Here is a 17,059-nt window from a genome sequence, read left to right on the forward strand (position 1 = left end):
AAATTATTTTTATGTAAAATAATAATTTCTGATAAATAATTAAAAACTAACAAAAATACTAATATATCAAAAGATTCTTTTTCTTTAATTTTTTATCAATGAAATAGTTATCTATTTTAAGTTAAAATAATAATATAATATAATAGTAAAATTTATTTTTAGTTAATTAATTTTTTATATAATAATAAAATTTCATAATGTATTGATTAAAAAGTAAAAAAAATTTAAAAAAGAGAGCAAAAATGTTTAAAGTGTCAAAACTATGGTGTGGTGGAGCCACGTAAATATAATCATACCGTGTCTTCACTATCCAAACAACAAAGCACGTTACAATTGCAACAAAAAGGTACTTAAAATGCACTGAATAGTAGCATCAATTCATTCTAAATGAAGGTTTAGATAAAATTTTGTAAATGAAATTTGTGAAGTTTTTTATTGAAAATATTAAATAAAAATTTAAATTGAAAATCTAAATTGATAAATTAAAAAAAAATCTTGTTACATCAATCAAATTAAGCATTTTAAAAAAATCATAAAAGCATAAAATGAAGAAACTTTTTAGAAGGCATCTGATTTTAAAATAATTGACCTTAAATAGAGAGCTTTTCATAATAAAATAAATTGTTGTGTTATGTGGTATTAATAAAAATAATAATAGCAACTAAATATAAAAATATACAATATAAATTGTATGACTTATAATTTTATAATAATATTGGTTTGAAATTTATAAATTATAACAATAATATGATTTATAATTGATATTATGATGTATAAAATTATTATCAATTTCAACAAATGCAAAATGATACATAAAATTGCTGCTAATAGAAAACCAAAACAAAGTGCAACCTTACCATTACAATTTATTGAGTGTTGAGCTAGCAAAATTTTAGGTAACTAATCCTAACACTATTCAATGTAAATCCAATATAAATTATCTTTGACTTCTGTGATCTGTTCTGATTTTGAATGGAAAACTTCTTTTCATCAAAGATTTTTTTTAAGAAAAAAAATCAATGTTGATTCAATCATTGGATTAAAATTTTAAGGGGAGAAAGTGAAAACTTTATAAATATGTTATTTTTTAATGTGTGTTTGATAAGAAAACTTGAAAAATAAATTAAATATTCATTTTTTTCATTTATTATTTGATAAATTTAATATGTAAGCTAAATAGAGATAAGATGAAGTGAAAAAGTTAAAAGTTGAATTTGTTTCAAATAAAATTTGAAGCGTTGATTCTTATAATATTTTGTTTAGTGTCTTCGAATCAAGTTATTTGATAATTAAAACGAAATTATAACTTTAAAATCCATATTGAATTTCAAAATATAAATAAATGGATTGACAATTTTTAATCAAACTATTAATTTTAACACTAAAATAAATGTTATGGTTGAAATTTACACCACTTGCAACTTAGCTATCTTACCCTAGTTAACCATCTTTCTCCTTTACAACATATAAAGAAAACATAAGAGAGGAAAAGAAAAGAAAAAGTAGAAACATTGAAACATTTCAATCGGCGCCAATGTCAGTTGCAGGAAGACTTCGGAAGTCTTTATTCATCCAAAAAGAAGTAAATCAAGTCTACTTCAAAAAACAACATCAATTACTTTAAACATTACAATAGTTTAACCAAAACTAGTTAACCAGAATACATTTACTTCACGATTTCAAGATCCCCAGAAATTGCACATAGCCCGATCTTTGGAAGAAATATGAGCCGAAAGTGAGTTGTCAATTTTTAATTGAATTGTATCTTTGATGGAACCAAAAAATGGCATAAATTAAAAGATTTTATTATACATTAATGAGCAATATTTGAAAAATTTTTAAATAAAATCGACAGATTTTTTAAATAGGTATTTTTACTAGAAATTTTAACATAATTTCTATCGTTATTAATCAAATTTGATTTATAAATATCATTTTCAATAATTATTATATATATTATTAATTTTCTTTTTGAACTTTATCAATCTATTGATTTTGATTTTTTATTAACATTATTATTAAGTTATTTTTAATAAAAAACTTTACAAATGTTACTTAAAAAACTTTATTTATATGTTACCTCCAGTGCGATACCGCATAAACCATGCATGTGGAAAAAAATAGGCCAATATTTTTTTTCCTGTAGTAGACAAAAAAGCAAGAAAGTAATAAATTAAGGATTATCATTTTATGCATTAGCTATAATTTTATATATTGATAATGAAAATTTAAAAATTTAAAAATGAGATAAGGGAGAAGGCATGAATTTATTTAATTTTAATAATTAATTTTGTAATTTAATAAATATATTTTAGTGGAATACTTGTCAACACTTTAATTCTACTATCATTATGTAGAATAATTTTTAATTTACTAGATATATTAATGTACAAAATTTTAAAAATTTTTAAATAAAATTAATATATTTTTAAAATAGGTATTTATACTAAAAATTTCTAGGTATTTGTTGTTTTATTTTGAGAATGTGAAACAATGAAAAAAATAGGTAAGTTGGAGGCTTATAAGGGTTTTGATGAAGGTTTTGGATTTAGAAGTAAACAAATCGGTTTATATATATATATATATTGATTAAAACTTAACTAATTTGTTTTTGTGTCACCTCCCTCACTTTGTATTTACATTGCAAATTGAACTCCAATTGGGGGTATATCTCTAATAGGGTTTAGGAAATTGCTATACACGGCAATTAATTAATTATTTTTTTCTTAAATTAAAAATTTATTTCATTTTCATATGAAGGAGCATTATTTGTATGCGTTTAAGTAATTGTAATCAATTTAATTAATGGAGAAGTATTATAATGTAAGAATTAAATGTACATATGTAATAATTTATGAAGAGGAATTAACTTACATCAATGTAAAACTAAAAAGTTAAAATGATTTAATCTTATCCTTTGGATTTATTAAAATTAATGATTAAAAAAAGTTAAAAAATTTTTTGTGCAAGTTGATCTCTTCCCATAATTTAAAAATGCAAAGTTTGAAGTTTTTATAAAATAAAGTTTAAAATTACCATTTTAAACTAAAGCAAAGGAATAAATATACACACATATGCATAGGGAACTTAGGTGCTAATTTTAATATAAATGGCTATTTATTTAAAACTCCACCCACAAGGTATAAGATAATGTTTTATCATTCACTATATGAATTAATATATATCATTCCCATACAGTCATTCAAATAAAATTGCAATAGAAAAATACATTAACGTATTTAAATTGGTAAAGAAAGTAAATTCATAAAAAAATATTTTGAAAGAAATCAATTTTCACCGATCAATCATCATTATTATTATCTCTTTCTAAAACTAATACCAACAATACTAGTGTTTAAACTTTTGATTATTTTTATTATTTAACTAGTACTTAATCAATATGTTCATTAAAGCTACAACCTAATTAAGATTCATTGCTCTCTTAAACTTAACTTTTCCTCTCTTAAACCCCATTTTCTTGCAACGAGATTTTGACTTGATGACAAAAAGAGATTTTCTAGATTTGATCCAACTTTGAATTCAATTACACGTTTGAAATTTGCTAAAATTTTGAAATCCCTTATTCTTTTTAGGAAGACAATTGAATATACTTTTCGACTGTTGAAAAGCCTGCTTGAAATTCATTACATCCTTCAAATACTTCATCCAACCATAGCCTAGAACAAATTTAGTGTTTTCAAATTTGAGGTTCCTTTGATTTTTTTACCCATAACTTTATACTTAACACTCATTGGTTTAGAAATAAAAAAGTAGCCAACATTTCAAAAAATAAAAAAGAAAGAACAAAAAGACAGAATGATGCAAATCTTCCTTCATATTTAAAAGAAAAGGTGATAAAAGACAAATCAATTACTTTAAGAAATGCAAACTTTCCAACTTTGAGAAAATCTGCATCATAATCATATTTTTTATAAAAACGTTTGATTCAAAAGAAAGAATATTATTAATTGCATTTTTATTTTTAGTTATTTGATTATTACATTTGGTTATATAATATTTTTGAGTATCAAGAATGTAAGATTATTAGTAATACCAAAATATGGTTTCAATATCAAACAAATTATATGTTAAATCAATATACAAAAATATTTCAGCCACGACTATTGATCTTTCGACACCTAACTACACTCATAGTTAAATTTCTTCGTTTTTCCTTTTTTTTTAAGAAACTAGATTCAAATCTTATTTTAGAGAAGGAATAATACATCAATCAACATAATAAAATATTTTGATAATTTTTATTTTTCTTGCTTTGCATAACCTCTTAAATGCACTTTGATAATAAAATATACAATATGCATGATTCAAAATATATTTGTTTTGCCAAAATATGTGACCACTGCTAATTTCCCTTCCATAAAGAAAGAAAAATAAAATTTTAACGAGGATTAGTGCTTGGAACTGAACTAACGGATCCAGGAATTATAATTAGTGAGGCAAATAAATATATATGTACAATATTATGCATAAAAAGGATATAAAAAACATTAATTCAAGTGTAATAAAGATGGACATCTAGCTACGCTCATAGTAATTTATTTTACTTAAGTTTTTATTTCTATTGAGTGTATGTTTTAACTTCATTTGAATTTTTTTAGTGAAATATAATAACTAATGATAACTTTTGTATATATATTAAAAAAATTTTAATTATTAAAATATATTAAAAAAATTTTAATTATTTAAAATAATTATTTTTTATTATTTAATTCATTTAATTAATTTTATTCTTATTTTTTAAATAATTTGATAAATTTAATTCATACATAAAATATAATAACTAATGATAACTTTTGTATATATATTTAAAATTTTTTAATCATAAAATATATTAAACATTTTTAAATTATTTAAAATAATTATTTTATTTTTAAAATAATTATTTTTTATTATTTAATTCATTTAATTGATTTTTTTCTTATTTTTTAAATAATTTCATAAATTTAATTCATACATAAAATTAGAAATTAAATAAATAAAAATGTGCCACATAGATAAAAATATAGTTTATATATAATAGTTTAGTATGAAAAATATAGTTTAATATTAAAAAGATTACAAGTTTCAAAAAATTATAATCTAATACATAAAAGGACTAGGATTTTTTAAAAAATCATAGTCTATAGAGATAAATTTGTAGTTTAATATACCTAAAAACTTTGATTTTAGAAAAAAAAAATCGTAGTCTAATATAAAAAAATATTACTTTTAAAAAAATCGTAATCTAATAGTAAAAAACCGTAATTATTGAAAAACTTTTCCAGTACCCTGGCTGCCTCCAATCAACTGTGTTTCTTTTTCTCCACCATAATAAAGAAATGAAAAGAAAAAAAAAAAAGATTAGAAGCATCTCAATTGACGCCAACGTCAATTGGAGAAAGACTTCATAAGTCTTTTAGGAAGTCTTTCACGCTATTCATGATTTATTCACCGTATGCATAGCATTCACACCTTACCTGCCCCACCTAGTTAACTGCCTTTCTCCTTTTCCCACCGTAATAAAGAAAAAAAATGTAAGAAAGAAAAAAAGAAGAAAAAGTAGAAACATATGAAATTGACGTCAATGTCAATTGGAGGAAGACTTAAGAAGTCTTTCAAGGAGTGTTTCATGTCATTCATGATTTACGTGGGTTTGCAATGATTTGACACACCCTAATCTATACTCAATCAATGCCGACATGTTTTCACCACATTCACGACTTGCGGTCTTGAGTTGACTCATGCGTGTAACACATTTACTAATTTCTTATTGTCATGAACACGTTAGTTTATTAGTCTTTGTGGAAATTAACTAGAAAATGGCTGAAGAAATACCTGATCATCCATGCTAGCCAATGTAATTTATACCTAATAATTAACAAAATATTCCTTTGAACTATCCGAATCATGTCTTCTTTCTTCATGTCATTCCTAGTCCTGTCGTTTTTCATGCTTGTGTCGGTTCAATTATCTTATGTTTATCCAAATGAAATCATAAAATATTATTTAATTAAACCTTATTTTACATGAAAGCTTAACGAAATTTCAACTGCAGTAATGATGTTTTGTACAGGGACTCAATTACTAAATTGATAAAAATTTATACAGTGATCATTAATTTTTTTTTAATTAAGTGTGTTTGGTCACTTAAAATATTATTTTTTAATAAAAAATCTTAAAATTAATTAAGATTTACTAAAAAATATTTTAGTTTGTGAAATTAGGATTGGATCTGAAAGTACTATTATAGAAAATACTAGTACCTTCACATCAGCCATTTTAAAATGATATTAATTAAACACGTATTATCTTTTGATTTTGATAGTATGGTCTTTTTAATATTTAAAATTAATTCCTTAAAAATTATTTAGGAAAAACAGTTTTTATTATTATTTTGTAAAAAATTATTGTTTTCGTCTTCTATAAATTCTCCGACACTTTGACGGAATTTATAGAAAATGTTTTCATTTATGAAATTTTTGAAAAAATTAACCATTCACAAAATTCACAAAATTTCATCATAAAGATATTTTTTTCATTTGTAAAATTGATTTCAAGATTATCTCAACTCTTTAGTGAAATAAAAAATTATTTTTTTTGTAAAAATTAATAAAAAAGACTTTTTCAATTTTTTAAAAAAATTCTTACTTAAGAGATTTAATCAAATTAAAAACTTAATTAATTTTTTTATTTTTAATATTTCTATTTTATCATTATTTTTATTTATTTTTTAGTATTTAAATTAACCTTTATTTAGTAAAAATAATTTTTTAGATTATCTTATCTCTTTGATGAAATCCAAAAATATTTTTACTTATAATAATTAAAGAAAACTGAACTTTTTTAATTTTCTCTAAAAATTATATCTTAAAAGATTTATTCAAATAATCAATTATTTATTTCATTTATTATTTGTAGCATTTTTATTTTTATCAAAAAATAATTTCTTGAATTATCTCAACATTTTAGCGAAATTTAAGATATATATTTACTTGTAAAATTAAGGAAAAATAGAATATTTTTCATTTTCCTTAATAATTATTTTTTGGGAATTTAATCCTTTTTTATTTTAGGTAAAAATTGCCATTTGTTTTGATTTTAAGTTTTATTAAAATTATTACTTATTTCTTTAGAAGGAAAAAAAATCATTTATTTTTTTCTATAATTTAAAAAATAATAATTAAATGAAAATAAAGAATAGATAAATCAAAAAAATCAAAATCAAAAAAGAAAAGAGAAAAAAACTTAAATACAGGCCGGGTTGTATGAAGGTCGACGGATAGGTTTGAAATAGGTCAGAGACGTCTAAATGGCATTGTTTTGAACGACCTATAAAATAACCAAATTTGTTTTTTATTTTATTTTTCTTTCTTCTCTCTCTTCTCCAAACCTTCTTTCTCTAAAATTTTCATCAATTTCCCATCGTAGTAAAGAAAAAAATAACATAAGAAAAGAAAAGAGAAGAAAAAGTAGAAACATCTGAAATTAATGCCAATGTTAATTGGAGGAAGACTTGAGAAGTTTTTCACGAAGTGTTTCACGTCATTCATGATTTACGTGGTTTTGCAACGATTTGATCACACCCTAATCTGTACTTAATCAATGCCGATATGTTTCACCACCTTTCTAACTTGCGGTCATGAGTTGACTCGTGCGTGTACCACAATTACCTACTTATTAGTCTTCGTGGAAATTAACTGGAAAGGAGCGAATAAATACTTGACCATTCATGCTAGCTAATGTAATTTATACATAATAATTAACAAAATATTCCTTTGAACTATTCAAATGATGTCTTTTTTCTTAATATCATTCCAAGTCCTGTTGTTTCTCATACTTGTGTCGGTTCAGTCATCTTATGTTTACCCAAATAAAATCATAAAATATTATATTTATGAAATCATAAATATTAACCTTATTTTACTTGAAAACTTAAGGAAATTTCAATATTTCTCGTGCTAAAACTAAAATTTCAGTATTTGAATACAGTAGGTTTATTGTTGGTGTTAATTTACACAATTCCTTTATTTAGGATTATTACACAATTTTAATATATAATTTCAAGAAAACAAAACTTTTGAAGATGAACATTTAGCTAATAATAAATACATATATATATTTGTCAAAAAGTCACATTAAAATCACTGACCTACCTCCAATTCAAAAAAATAAAAAAAAAAAAGAAAATAATTGATACAAATGGAAGAAGAAGCTTTTAATCAAAAGTTTCCAAACCACAATATTACTATCCAGCAATGCTGTGAAACTAAAACTCAAAAAAAATTCCCTAATATCTCTTTCTTTTTATGTTAATTTCTGATTAAATTCTCTCCATGTATTATATTTAAGTGATTTTCTTTTCTTTAACCCATCGATTTTATATATAAAAAAAGTAATTTATTTTTAAGGATTTAACTAATTTTAATTTCATTTATTAATAAAGTGTCAATAAATTAAAAAATATATTTATGTGTATGTGTCTATATATATATATATATATATTAGAATACTTAAACATTTGAATACAAAAACAAGAAAGGAGATGCGAAAAGCAAATTATACATGTACCAAGAATTATAATCCAAATTGTTAGCAACTAATTAGCCACAAACTCCATGACCAACAATTCCCATGTCGATGCCAATGCCGGCATAGATGATGACAAACATGAAAGAAGATCACTAGGATTTCTCCCCATAAGAACTTTCATTGCAATTGTTAGAACCCCAGAAACTATAGACATCACAATTCTCATTTACCTTCATTATATAAGTCAATTATGTTTAAAAAACATTTATATCTAATCTATGTGCTCTAGTTAGCAAGAAATATATCTAATCAATACACTATTATGTAAGAATATTGAGAAGATTATTAAATACATGTTGAAAAGAAATAAATTCTGGCTTCACCTGTGGCCACGAAGCAATACTTTATTTTTTTCTATTCTTGTTAATGATGAAATTAATTGTATTGGTTGGATGATGATTTCAATGTTTTTGAGCGAATTGTGTTTTTTTTTTCTTTTTGGATTTTTTAATATAGAAAATGGTGATATGAGTTTCATTTTTAGTAAGGTATATGTATTTATGGTTAAATAAAATTTTGGGTGCAAATTAGGTTCTTTTGTGGAAAAAAAATTCATGGAAATTATTATTAAAATAAATAATATCCAATATATAAGTGAAAGCTATAAACTCCCCAAATAGGTTTACAAGATTTTCAGTTTATCACATATTCATAATGAACTTAATGAATTAACTTATATAATTATTAGAGAAAGATTATTTTTATTGGTCTAGTGATTGAAAAGGTTTAGAAAGACATGTAAGGTGGAGCTGAACCCCACCATCCCCATCTCCAATCTCCTAGCTAATGGATAAAAAAATTAACAAATTGATTAATTATGTAAATAGACATAATGAGCTTTTAATAAACCCACTACTTGTGTTTTTGTATAAAATAATAATCCAAATATTAAATGGATATAAAACAACTTTAAAATAATTTATAAAATTAAAAATTACCATAGTAATCCTAAAATATGTATAGTTTTTGTGACAGCATATAGTCTACAATTACTGTAGTATAATAATTAATTATAATTCAGCATTGTATAAAGTTCATAAAAAAATTATGTAGAGCCCACACTTTTAAGTAATGGACTCTCACATAGTTATTTGTTTTAAGTGGCTAATTACAAAATTGCATTAAAAATTATAGGTGAAATTAGCCATTTTTTATAATTAATTTTGTTCAAAGGCGATTGTTTCTCCAAATAAACAAAACAGGAATTCTCTTTACCATATTATTAAAAAAAAAGGAAAGACAGAGAAAAAGAAATAAAATAATTATAGATATTTATTGAGATTTAATGGTTGAGTCCCACAGAATGATTGTCAAAATGTGACTAGGATAAATTTGAAAACATGTTGGACTAAATTCAACTCAAAATTTTAGTTGGGAAAAAATATTTTGTATTTTATTGGCTATATATTATTATTGAAAGTTTTGGGTTAAATTTAATTACATATAAACCCAGCTATAATTAAATATTAAAAATGAAAAATATTTTGTGATGATAAGTCTTGAATTTTTCATGTAAGCTTCCATCCTTCTATTATATCCAATTAAGTCCTTAAAAAATTATTTTGTCTAATTAAATCTTTAAAGTATAGTTTTGTTCCATGAAGCTCTTTTTTTAGATGAAAATTGCAAAAAACAAAAAAAATGTTTCTTGCCAAATCAACAAATCTGTCATAGTTCTTTCTATGAAGCCAACATCTACATAGCATACATATTTGAAAATAAAAAACCTCTTTAAATGCTAATGAGGCCTACTATATTAGCCATTTGTTACATATACCACAAAAACAACTCAACTTAAATTTTTATATTTTGTAATTGTATATTGATTTAACAAAAATAATTTTTACCTTAAATTTTTATATTTTGCAATGTGGACATTAATTTAATAAAGATAATTATTACTATTGATGTGGTAAAAATAACAATTTTAGTGATTTTTATGCAAAATAAGATCTAATTAAATAAGAATAATGATTTATGCTTTCAATTGGATTTAAAAAAATAAAGATAAAAGTTTATTTCAAATTTGAGAAAAGTACAACATTTTTTTAGCATATTAGTAAAAAAAAAAAGGGCAAGTTAAAGGTATATGCTTAAATCATCACTCAAATCCATTTCAAGTGTACTTAATACAATTTTTTTTTTGGTATGAAGTACTTAATACGATTACAATTAAATTTTGAATGATTTAAAAGGCAGGAAATGACGAAAAGTTAGAAAGATGAAATTGTAAGAAATAGTATGTGTAGACACCCATTTTGTCCGGGATTCTTTGTCAATTGAGATTAATCCAAGCTCAGTTGCAGGGATTTTTATTCATTTTTATTTTAAATTTTTTTTATTTCATATTTATCATTTTTTTTATTATCTGATTATTTAAAAAAAAAAGAAAAATTGAGATTAAGTTGGATGATGATCAGAAAGCATGATTAGTGGCTAATCTTTAACATTGGATAACTAAGTGGAATGGAACTGAAATTCTATAAAAAACAGCATGGTTTTATAAATCGGTAGGGGGATTCACAGTTTGAGGGGAAGAAGGAAAAAAAAGAGAAGAAGAATCCGAATAAAAGGGGGAGAAACACAGAAAACATAGGCAACAAGTCAAAACCCCAAGAAAACTGAAAATCCTTTAATCTTGGGTTTAGGGTTTTACCCCCCACCAGCTACCGCCACCACTATTCCATTATGGCGTGATTCCCAAGATCCACAGTTCGTCGCCTCCTTTACACCTTTTACTCAACCAAACCGACGCCATTATCTTCCTCCTCGCCACTCCGCCACTCTCTCCTCGTTATCACTTCGTTCGGAGACTGTTTTTTGTATTTCCTCATTACTTCGTTTCTTGATAGCTATGGCTCTTTTAGTCGAAGAAAACTTCTAGCGACCGTGAGTACAAGGTCAAAGACATGTCCCAGGCCGACTTCGGTTGTCTCGAGATTGAGTTGGCTGAGGTGAAAATGCCCGGTCTCATGGCATGCAGAGCCGAGTTCGGTCCTGCCCAGCCTTTCAAAGGAGCCAAAATCACTGGTTCTTTCCACATGACGATCCAAACCGCTGTTCTTATCGAAACACTAACTGCCCTTGGAGCCGAAGTCCGTTGGTGCTCTTGCAACATTTTCTCAACCCAAGACCACGTCGCCGTCGCCATTGCTCGTGTATCTGCCTCTATATTCACCTGGAAAGGTGAAACTCTCCAGGAATACTGGTGGTGTACTGAGAGAGCTCTCGACTGGGGTCCCACTGGTGGACCTGATCTGATCGTGGATGATGGTGGGGATGCTACTTTGTTGATCCATGAAGGAGTTAAAGTCGAGGAGGTTTATGAGAAAACTGGGCAGTTCCCAAATCCGTATTCTACCGATAACGTTGAGTTTCAGATTGTTTTGACGATAATTAGAGATGGGTTGAAGATAGATCCTAAGAAGTACATGAAGATGAAGGAGAGATTGGTTGGTGTTTCTGAGGAAACTACAACTGGCGTTAAGAGGCTTTATCAGATGCAGGCGAATGGAACCTTGTTGTTCCCTGCTATTAATGTCAATGACCCTATCACCAAGAGCAAGTTTGATAACTTGTACGGGTGCCGTCACTCTCTTCCTGATGGTTTGATGAAAGCTGCCAATGTCATGATTGCTGGCAAGATTGCTGTTGTATGTGATTATAGTGATGTTGGTAAGAGCTGTGCTGCTGCCTTGAACAAGCTGGTGCTCGTGTCGTTGTCACTGAGATTGATCCCATCTGTACCCTTCAGGCTCTTATGGAAGGACTTCAGGTTCTGACACTTGAGGATGTTGTCTCTCAGGCTGATATCTTTGTAACTACAACTGGTAACAAGGACATTGTCATGGTTGATCGCATGAAGAAGATGAAGAACAATGTCATTGTTTACAACATTGTTCATTTCGATAATGAAATTGACGTATTAAGTCTTGAGAACTATCCCGGTGCAAGAGCATCACTATCAAGACTCGAACTGATAAGTGTTTTTTTTCCTGAAACCAACTTAGGCATCATTGTGTTTTCTAATGGGCGTCGGCTGGTGGGAAAAAGCAGGAAAAAAAAGTGCCCTGACTGCAAGTCCAAGAAAGAGAGAAGCAAACGAGAAAAAAAAAAACAAACAATTTGAAAGTATTAATTTCCCTTAAAAAAAAAATTTTTAGAAGGTTTTTGAGGAAAAGCTGAAAGTATCAATTTTCCTCGAAATTAAGGTTTCCAAAAAATATTTTTGGGGAAAAGTTGAAAGTATCAATGTTCCTTAAAAATAAATTTTTTTAAAAAAAGGTTTTTGAGGAAAAGTTGAAAGTATCAATTTTCCTCGAGATTAAAATTTCTAAAAAATATTTTGGGGAAAAGTTGAAAGTATCAATTTTCCCTGCATAAAAACAATCATTCTTTTCTTCTTTTTTTTATTTTTTTTTATTTTTTTAATGTTAAATAATCTGACGATGGAGCCTCTGCAAGTGAACAGTAGTTTTTCTTGCATACTCTTGAGGTGAGGGAATTTTCTCAATTTTTTGCTAAAAGTATTAGAGTCAATTGAGAATAATTTCCAATAATTAATTACTTGATAAAATTTTAAGGCTCATTGGATAACACAAATTTAAGCTGGTACCATCTTTTGATGGGCGTTGTGAGGGTGCTATAACCTTTCTCACACGTAACCGAACTCTCGAACCCTGTTCTGATTAATAGACTTGAACCTATTCTTTTAGGGACCCTTAAACTTAGGTGTTCCCTGAAAGGACAGATTCCTTAAGTGGCCAATCGCACCTAGATAAAAAAAGATTGGTGGCGACTCCTAAAAGTTAATGTCTAGCGATAGATCCCCGGATCTAGACGTTATGACAGCTTGGCGACTCCATTGGGAAATTTGAGAGTCAGGCCAGCAAATAATTTGTGTTATCCAAAAGCCTAATAAAATTGAACCTTGTTGTATGTATGTGTAATTATTCATTCATGTTTATTTACCTTGTTAATTATGTCATTCATATGCATGTGCATAACTTGAGCTCCACACCCGAGCTCCGTCCCTCTAAGAGGGAGTAAAGTACCTATTGCTTTCGTGAGGTCTAATGCCTCCGCAGTGGCTAGTGAAATACTCCCACTCAAATTGAACTTTTTTCGCTTGTAGCCTGTAATGGGTGAGGATTAGGGTGCCTTACGAGTCTGTAATGGACAAGGATGTAAGGAACAATTTGAGGACCTTTAGATTTTGACCTTAAAACCGCATATAGTGAACCTTAAGAGTGCTTAAACCTAGGATAGAGCCCTTTCTACCCAATGATAGATACACCCTAAAATTAAGACACAAAAGGGTGCTTATCTAATCATTTTGATTGTTTAACTTTATGCATCATTTTCATTATCATATGTAACATTATGCATCAGCATCACTTTCATTTCATCCATGGAACTAACTATGTTGTTTGTCTGATTGTATGCATCTACATTACTTTCATGATCATGTTTTAACACAATCATTTGCATCCATTTCATATTAGATTTCATTCAAAAAAATGTACATTTCATTCGTGCATCAAAGCATCATACATAAAGCATAGCATAGCATTTTTAATCATAATTGTGGTGCTAGAGGTTCAAGGATAGCTCCACCAAGCAACTCTACTCACCAATACAACACAAGAGCTCGAGCCAGGCAAATGGAACAAGAAAATTCCAATCATTTTGAGAGATTAGAGAAAGCTCCAGAGAGGTTAGAAAGAGAGTTGAATAAGATATTAGAGGCTTTGAACAAGCTAACCAAAGGAAAGGCAATAGAGGAGAATGCTAGCCAATAGAAGGAGGATGACCTATTGTGCCCTCCTGGTTTCGAGCCACATCAAGCTTAATCTGCACAAGGTCTACCACTACAGCGGTTCAACTATCCTGTAGGGTACATGTATCCCAGAATGCCATCAACTTCAAATTAGGACAATTCTTGTCTTTACTAAAAAGGCAGTAGAACCAATATCAGTCCCTAATTTGGATGATCTAGAAGAAAAGTTGAAACCTAAGGAGAAGGGGACTTTAGAAGCCTCAAAAGCTGAACAGAAGATGAACATGTTAGAGAAAACGCTGTGAGCAGTGGAGGGAGTTAGTTTTTATGGCTCAGTTGATGCTGCTGGGCCCTGTTTGGTTCCTGATGTGGTTATTCTTCTAAAATTTAAGGTACTGAAGTTCAAGAAATACGACGGTACAAAGTGTCCAAAAATTCACATTACTATGTATTGTCGAAAAATGACTGCCCATGCCAATAATGAAAAGCTCTTGATGCATGCATTCTAAGACAGCCTCACTGGCTCTACTACTAGGTGATATGTCTAGTCGGACAAGAATCATATTGGTTCTGGGAACGATATGGCTTATACTTTCATTAGTCAATACTAGCATGTAATAGACTTGGCCCTTGATTATCTTTCTTTACAGAATATGAATAAGAAAGCAACTGAATCATTCAAAGCCAATGGTGGAGGGATATTGCTTCTCAAGTGCAATCTTCTTTGACTGAAAAAGAGGCCACCGTATTGTTTGTTAGTACTTTGAAGTTCCTCTATTATGAAAAGATGATAGAAAATGCCATAAAGAATTTCGTTGACATGGTGATCTTAGACGAAATCATTGAGAATGGCAAGCTGAAAGAAGAAGAAACCAAGAAGGCACCCAATAAGAAAGAGACTGAAGCTCAAACTGTAGGCTTGGACAGATAGTTCAGGGGATATCAACCCTATCTATCTTCAGATTACTCTCCATACTATCCTACTGTGAACAATGCTTCATCTTATCCATACCAACTAGCCCCCATAACCACCTAATTCATCCATATACCAGCCCATTTTTTATCCCCCAAGCTCCCATATACAGCCTTAACAGTCAAACTCTTGCAAGACCCTAAATTCATCCTATTCGCTTGGAAAGTGGTTCACGAGAGCAATGGACTATTCGAGAAAAACTTGTATTTGATCCAATCCTCATGACTTATATGGAGTTATATTGAGAACTCTATAATAGCCACCTGATTGCCCCCAAGCCATGTGGACCCTTTTAAACCACCTCATCCTAAGTGGTATGATCCTACAGCTCATTATGACTACCACTATAAAATTATTGGCCATTGCACTGAAAATTATACTACTCTAAAGCAAGAGGTGCAATGATTAATCAAGGATGGAATGAGCTTCAGCTTCTGGCACTGTTTGTGCCAAGTATTTATGGGCCATCGTTCCCAAGATAACAGAGAGAAAATCTGAATTAGCAAAGCTTGAGCAATTGATTGTGGAAAACTACTTGATGAAGCAACTTGGGACATTGATGATGTTGTTGGATGTTTTGAGTACTATATGTACCTTGTTGAAGGTTTAGATGTTAAGTGAAAGATTGTGCTGCAATATTGAAACCTTTCAAGTTGGTACCTATCACCTGTTTGGAGCTGGCTAACGTATGTAGGAAGGTTGGTTTTCCTCCAGATGTCTTGAATATTCTGACTGGATTGGGCCTGAAAGTTGCGATTCCTTTGGCATATCATCCCAATGTTGATAAGATTGCCTTTACCAGAAGTAATACAACAAGGAGCATGATAATGGAAACAGTCGCTCAAATGGTCAAGCCTATATCTTTAGAACTCGGTAGAAAAAGCCCAATCATTTTGTTTGAGGATCAAGAATATGAAAAGTCACAATGAATCAATAGGGTGAGATAAAAATCCTTCACCTGGTTGCTAAGGGGCATGATTTTAAAGAAGATGTTAAAACTGGTTGAATGCTACTTGTCATTCTAAGAGTTCTTTTAAAGTAATGTTAGGATTTTTTTTTGCAATATGATTTCACTTGTTATCATCTTAATAAGGGCAAGTTAATGCATTTCATTACATTTTCTCTTTCACTCGACCATTATTCCATGCCCTGTTACCTTTCATAACTTTACATTCCCATTCTTAAATTTCAGATGATGAATATTTAGAAAATGATAATAATAATTCTGGGATTTAATTTTGAGAACTTATCCACATTAATATGAGGAGATGATTTGAGCAAAAAGTAAGCTGTTATTGGAGGTGAAATAGATATGTCTTGAAGATGTGCAATCTTTTATACAAGTTTATGAGCTTTGTTCAATAGATGATGTTCAAGAAAAGTTTTCACAATTGAGATGAAAAATGGCCATCTTTCTTTTACCATTTGAAAAACCATTTATTGCTACCCCTTTGAGCCTATTATGATTTCTTTTTCTAAAGAACCCCAACCAAGGATCACCCTCTACACTGGAGGGTATTTTTTGAAAAAAAAAATCACAAAAGGTCTTAAAGATGAAAAGAGAAAGAAAAGCAAAAGAAAAATAAATGCCACACATGATTTGGGACAAAGTAATGAGAATCCTTTGTGTGAAAAAAGAAAAAATAGTGAAACGATGTGGGGGCAAAATTACCAAGTTGTATCAAATGATCCTTTGGTTTTGAACCTTTTTAATACAT

At 28.3% G+C, this 17,059-nt stretch overlaps 1 pseudogene; it reads left to right on the forward strand.

The window, feature by feature from the left end:
• Positions 1–11,249: 11,249 nt before the first annotated feature.
• LOC111284097 (adenosylhomocysteinase 1 pseudogene) lies at positions 11,250–16,270 on the forward strand (annotated as a pseudogene).
• The last annotated feature ends 789 nt before the right edge of the window (positions 16,271–17,059 follow it).

This window comes from Durio zibethinus, chromosome 19 (genome assembly GCF_047325235.1).
Source record: "Durio zibethinus cultivar Kanyao isolate XHJ-2024 chromosome 19, ASM4732523v1, whole genome shotgun sequence".
Taxonomy (NCBI): domain Eukaryota; kingdom Viridiplantae; phylum Streptophyta; class Magnoliopsida; order Malvales; family Malvaceae; genus Durio; species Durio zibethinus.